A 6,429-nucleotide genomic window follows, 5' to 3' on the forward strand; every position below is an offset into this window, starting at 1 on the left:
AACTTCAAGTGCAGAGCATGAGTCATAGAGTTCCTTCACTTTTTGTAAGGCTTTGAAAGCATTTGAAAATGGCAAAATATGGCGACTCACCTCTTCATTCACTGATGCTGCAATCAATGCATAAACCTTGCTATTCTTATTTTTCCAAATAACGAATTCCTTGTCTGAGGTAGGTTGTTCTGGCTCTTTGTCTCCGTCTCCAACACACTACTTTCCACAGCTCATTAAAAATGAGTGTTTGATTTTCCAAAACCACTATAATTTTCCTTTCTATTGAGGACCACTCCCACAATAGATATTAATGAGTGCATTTAAAAAAAACTATAAACTGTTTAAAAAAATATACTTCTACTGTCAATATATAAAATATAGTAACACCAACCAATATATAAAATATTTTCACTTCTAGGGTTTAAAAAAAAATTCACTATAATAGCAATATCCTTAAGAAAAAAAAGGCAACGTTGTTAAAAAAAAAAAAAAATCCTCTTTCCAACATGGCTTTAAAGGACTCCATCTTGACTTTAAAAGACTCCATCTGCTCTGTTAAAAAACAAAAAAGAAGTAGATTAGAGATTCTTTTAAAAACCCCATTAAAAAACAAAGAAGTAGCTTAGAGGTTCTCTTCAAAACCCCATAAACCCAGAATGTAGATGCCTCAGCGGGTGTTCCTGTTCCTGCTCGAACCTCTAGCAGGACCAATACTGGGCATCCAACACAGTTTACTGCAATACTAGAGAGCAAAATATTGGCAGCGCAGCGTATTGGAGGGAGGAAGGGAGCAGCGTATGTATAGGAGCGCTGCGTATTGGATGGAGGGAAAAAGAGAAGACGACTTCAAGTTTGGTAACCCTCTGATTTCCTTATTTGCTTACTCTGGACCTGGGCTCTCCATCTTCTATGAGAAAATTACAAATAAATGACATACATATTGATGCAAAATGGGTCGTTGATAAGTTTTGTGTGTCTCACGGAGATCTTGTATTTACTCTTGGACTTGTTCGCTTTGTTTACGCTGGAATTACAAGTCTCTACCTTGCAAAGCCGATGTTATCTTTGTTTGCAGAAACGTTACAGAAATCCAAGCATCTATTCATCGTCATTACGGGTGAAGCCAACTGCCAACGTTATGTAGAAAAGACATCTGTTGATAAAGGCAAATGAATCGGTTAGTCCATGTTGTATCTGACTACAACCAGAGTCTTTTCTATCTGAATTGACACATTTACTTCCCATAAAAAATGCGCTTTTGAAAGCACAGGCAGATTTATACCTGCGAAGGAAGAGAAGAAGGAAACGCGGGTGATCCTTCCAGAGCTTAGAGAACCGTGGGTTCCATGACCAAAGAGAAGAGATTCTTGTATATGATGGATCATGGTACCATCCCCAGGTAATCAGGTAAAGAATGAAAATGTTCTTGACAAAGACCATGTCTGTAAAACTCACTTTTAACAATCAAATTCGGAGCAATTGCAATGCCCTTAAAGCAGAAGTTGCGCATGACAGTGGCAACGCCAAGAAGCCTTCCATGGGCGCAGAGGCTGTAAGGCTATGTAAACAAGGCCGCTTGAAGGAAGCCCTCAGTATGATGCAAGGCATTCGGGCTGACTCCAACACTTATGTCTCTATCTTGATGCAATGCATCAAGAAGAAAGCCCCGGCAGAAGGAAAATTAGTCGAAACCCACATGAGGAACGTGGGATTCGAACCGGATATCTTTGTGGCGACTATTCTAGTGAGGTTATATGCTAAGTATGGTAACTTGGCTGACGCGCGCAGGGTTTTTGACAAAATGCCTGTCAAAAATGTGGTATCGTGGACGGCCATGATCGCTGCGTGTGCCAAGCGAGGTTATCCTGCTGATGCCTTGAAATTATATCATGAAATGCAACAAACAGACGTTGTGCCGGATTATTACATCTTTGCTAGCGTTCTCCCAGCTTGTGCCGAACTGGAAACTCTCAAAAGGGTTCATGAAGACATAATTAGAGCCAATGCTGAATGCAATGTCTTTGTGGGTACTGGCCTTGTAGACATGTATGCCAAATGTGGGAGAATTGAGGATGCACGCGTTGTGTTTGACAGAATGCCGGAGCGAAATGTTGTCACGTGGACTGTGATGATTGCAGGATATGCACAAAGTGGGAGTGTTGAAGAGGCCATGAGGCTTTTTGAGAAGATGCCGAGCAGGGACCTGGCTGTCTGCAACATTATGATTGAAGTGTACATGCAGAATGGGTGCATCGATCAGGCGGTGAAACTGTTTGGGGAAATGCCAGAACGAGATGTAATTTCATGGACTACAATGATTGTGGGACATGGACAGAATGGGCAAATTGATAAGGCCGTGGAGCTGTTTGAGAAAATTCCCAGAAGAGATGTGGTGTCATGGAGTGCTATGATTGCAGGATATGTACAAAATGGTTATTTTGAAGAAGCCATGGAGCTCTTTGGACAAATGCAGAAGACAGGTGTGCGGCCAAATGTAGTCACCTTTTCAGGTATTCTCCCTGCATATGCCAACTTGGCGGTTCTGCAACAGGGTAAGGAGGTTCATGAAGATATAATTAGGCGTGGGTATCATGTTGATGTCTTTGTGGGTAGTGGCCTTGTAGACATGTATGCCAAGTGTGGAACCATAACCGATGCGCGCAAGGTGTTTGACACGATGCGCAGGCGGAATGTGGTCTTGTGGAATGCCATGATTGTAGGATATGCCATGCACGGGTGTGGGAAAGAGGCCATCCAACTCTTTGAGCAAATGCAACCTTCAGGCACAAAACCAGACCATATTACCTTTGTAGGTGTTCTCTCTGCTTGCTGCCATGCAGGCCTAGTTGAGGATGGCTGGCAATACTTTGACCGCATGAGTCAGGATTATCATATTGTGCCACAGTTAGAGCATTATGGCTGCATGGTTGACCTTCTTGGTCGTGCTGGGCGCCTAGATGATGCTCAAGACTTCATCAGCAAAATGCCAATAAAACCTGATGCTTCTGTCTGGGGGTCTATGCTTGCTGCATGTAGGATGCATAACAATATAAAAAATGGGGAACTTGCAGCAGAACAACTTTTTCACTTAGATTCCAACAACCCTGTAAGTTACGTGCTGCTATCAAATATCTATGCAGCTGCTGGCAAGTGGGATGGCAAGGAGAAGATAAGAAAAATTATGGGAGACAGAAATCTAAAAAAGACGCCAGGACGCAGCTGGATTGAGATCAATAACAAAGTATACAATTTTCTAGTTGGAGACAGTTCACACCCACAAACAGAGGAGATTTATGCATTATTGGACAGACTGACTGGTCAAATGAAGGAAGAAGGGTATGTGCCTGACACTAACTTTGTATTGCATGATGTAGGGGAGGAGCAAAAGGCACATGCTCTCCACTGCCACAGTGAGAAACTGGCCGTAGCATTTGGTATTATAAATACACCGCCAAGGACACCTATCAGGGTTGTTAAGAATCTCAGAGTTTGTGGTGATTGTCACTCTGTTATCAAATTCATTTCGAAGGTCTATGAACGTGAAATTATTTTAAGGGATACCAAACGTTTCCATCATTTCAAGGATGGACAATGTTCTTGTAGGGAATTTTGGTGACGGTAACTGAAACAAGCGTGCACAGTAGATGCTTAGACATGTTATCAGCCGTGCATATGTAGTTGAGGGTACAGTAATAATAAAACGTATTAATTTTGGAATGGAGGCTTGTGAAACCTGATTTATACAAGGTTTTGGCTCTATATCGGGGAGCTATTTCAAAAACGGTACTTTACACATAAGTCATGAAATATAAACTTACAAACCAAAATAGTTTGGAATTTCTGTAATTTGAAGGAGGAACTACTAAATGCCAGATAAACTGGATCCAGTGTGTATTGTCCTAATGATCTGTTCTACAATATGCTAGCTGGATTTGATTGTATGAATGGGTTGCAGGAACTTAATGGACAATCCTGGCATGGGATACTATGCTAGCTGGATTTGATTGTATGAATGGGTTGCAGGAACTTAATGGACAATCCTGGCGTGGGATACTGATTATCTTATTACATCTTATGGGCCCATGATTTTGATAATTTTGTATATCCTCTGATTCCTGGTTGATGTAAGAGCACATCCCCCTAGCCAAATTGAAAATTGATTCAAAATGGAAAAAAGCTAATCAAGTGATAAGAAATCAAGGTCTTTGCAAAAATTCTAAATTTTTAAGGGAAGCTTTCTCCATCGGTTCAAGTTGGGCTTTAAACCAGGTGCTTATTGTCCATTGGTGAAGCCAAGTCCACATGGAGAATCACTCACGCGCAAAGGAGTTGAACAATTTTACAATAACACACTTGCGGCTTTCAACGACTAGCAGCCTTGCTCAGTGTTAGATGACTTATATTTAAAAGCTTGACTCATTTGATTTTTAAAAAAGGGGGGTTTCCGCTATTGGTTGTTTTGTTAAAACCATTTTTATAGACGTGGCAACATATGGTCAATAGCGGGGCCCCTTGCACTTAACCAGATACCACTACACCCCTTGCTAACCACTTATGGTTTTTTTTCAGATTTTCCAGAGAAATCACGTAGAGAACAAAGGGTTGATGTGTTTTGAACCTAGATCTAGGTTCATCATCAGGACCAGGATGAGGAGCAAGATCACCGGACCAAAAATATATAAATATCAGAGATGCAACGGTAAATTCCCCACTGTTAATTTTTTTTTCTCTGGAAAATATGAACATTATATCATGAATCACAGAAACATAAAATCTGAGAGCTTATGGTTTTTGTTATACCACTTCCCAACCTCAGCACAGGTGTTAGCTACTGAAATTGTACATGGAGGTGTTGCTACATATGGAATATATGCCCGGAATCTCCAAAGTGACGAGGCTTTAAAGCTCTTTTGGCGAATGTAGTGAATTGTCATGAAATCAGGCTCAGTCCACCTTCTCCAGCATTCTCAGAGGTTCGGTGCCCTATTTATTGTTCAACAGAGGAAGCAGATCCATTCTCAAATCTTCAAAATTGGATCAGCTCTAGATGTCTTCATGGAAAATGCCTTTGTTGGTATATACACAAAATGTGGGATTGTAGAAGAAGCTCGGATTTTTTTTTTTGTTTTGACAAAATGTGTTTATGCCCAAAATGGATTGAGTGGCGATGCCCTTCAACTTTTTAGAGACATGCTATTAGTAAGCATGAAAACTAAAAATATTACCTTTATCGGTGTCCCACCTGCATGTAATCATTCAAGCCTGGATGATAAAGCGTGGCATTACTTTGAATCTATGGATTGGAATTATGGCATTGTACTGATGGTAGATCATTATGCCTATATGATCAATCTTCTTGGTCATTCTCAGCACTTAAGAAAGGAAGAGGAACTTATTGACAGCATGCCTTTTGTACCTAATGTTGTCATATGGAGTTCTTTCTTGGTTCTCGCAGTATACATGGTAATATGGAACTGCGAAATTGGGCAGCCAAATGCCTTGTTCACTTGGAACCTGAAAGTAATACTCCTTTTGAACTGCTATAAAATATCTATGATGCAATTGGAAAGAAAAATTATGAGGTTTTGTTACAGAATTTGAAAACCAGTGTTGATCAGAGCCAATATATTGTATAGACATTGTATTCACTTTCAAGCAATTGAAGAGTACATATATTTCACATTCTCATAGTTATTGCAGCGTGCCATCCTTGCTTCCCAAGCTCAGCAACGATTAGCTGAAGTTTTATGATCGAATGAAAGTAGTTAACCAAAAATTGAAGTTGGGTACTCGTATTTTTATTACAATAAATTGCGAATAGTGGGAGAATTCCAAATGAAAAATGTTGCAGAGAGAGGATTATAAACCTAGTAATTTTTCATTTGCATTTACTTTCCCTTTGTTTATGGATCTGTGTGTTTTATGCATAGGATCTGCCTTGCGCTCTTCTTTTGGAAGAATTGTCAGGATACCATCAGGATTTTCAATTCAATGAAGCAATACAGTCAGGGAAGTTGCAATCAATGATAAATAGGGACCCCCTCGTCAGCATTCCACCTCCAGATTGTCGGTATCAATAAGGGCAATGACAGCAAATTGACTTTTGGACTTTTATGGGTATAAGCTGAATGTAAATAATGTTGGAGTATCTTATGGATCTGGTGGCCAATTTCATTCAAATAATATAGGAGGATGACAATGTTTCTATGACACAAGGACCATTCTCATCAACTCAATTGTGATGTCAAATATCTGTGAAATGAGCATGTGTGCCCTGACAAATGCCAGGTGCCTAGAATATGTGATATTTTTACTGAATTAGTTCGTTAAACAAGGTAGTTCTATGGGCGTAGAGAGTCTTTCGAATGTGAGTATGTATCAGAGCAGAGTGGTCTAGTTAATGGCATTGTTTGTTGAGATTATAATTATGTACCAATA

At 40.1% G+C, this 6,429-nt stretch overlaps 1 pseudogene across 2 annotated transcripts; it reads left to right on the forward strand.

Moving 5' to 3' along the window:
- The first annotated feature begins 578 nt into the window (after positions 1-578).
- LOC149210603 (putative pentatricopeptide repeat-containing protein At3g13770, mitochondrial pseudogene) lies at positions 579-5,097 on the forward strand (annotated as a pseudogene). 2 transcript variants are annotated; one of them, XR_016252956.1, is made up of 3 exons: positions 579-4,378; positions 4,561-4,690; positions 4,808-5,097. The product of XR_016252956.1 is annotated as a putative pentatricopeptide repeat-containing protein At3g13770, mitochondrial pseudogene, transcript variant X1 (transcript). The 2 variants fall into 2 exon arrangements; XR_016252957.1 differs by having other exon boundaries at positions 4,813-5,097.
- Positions 5,098-6,429: the final 1,332 nt, after the last annotated feature.

This window comes from Pinus tabuliformis, chromosome 1_2 (genome assembly GCF_031772625.1).
Source record: "Pinus tabuliformis cultivar Carrire ecotype Pingquan chromosome 1_2, CPIR1, whole genome shotgun sequence".
NCBI classification, from domain to species: Eukaryota; Viridiplantae; Streptophyta; class Pinopsida; order Pinales; family Pinaceae; genus Pinus; species Pinus tabuliformis.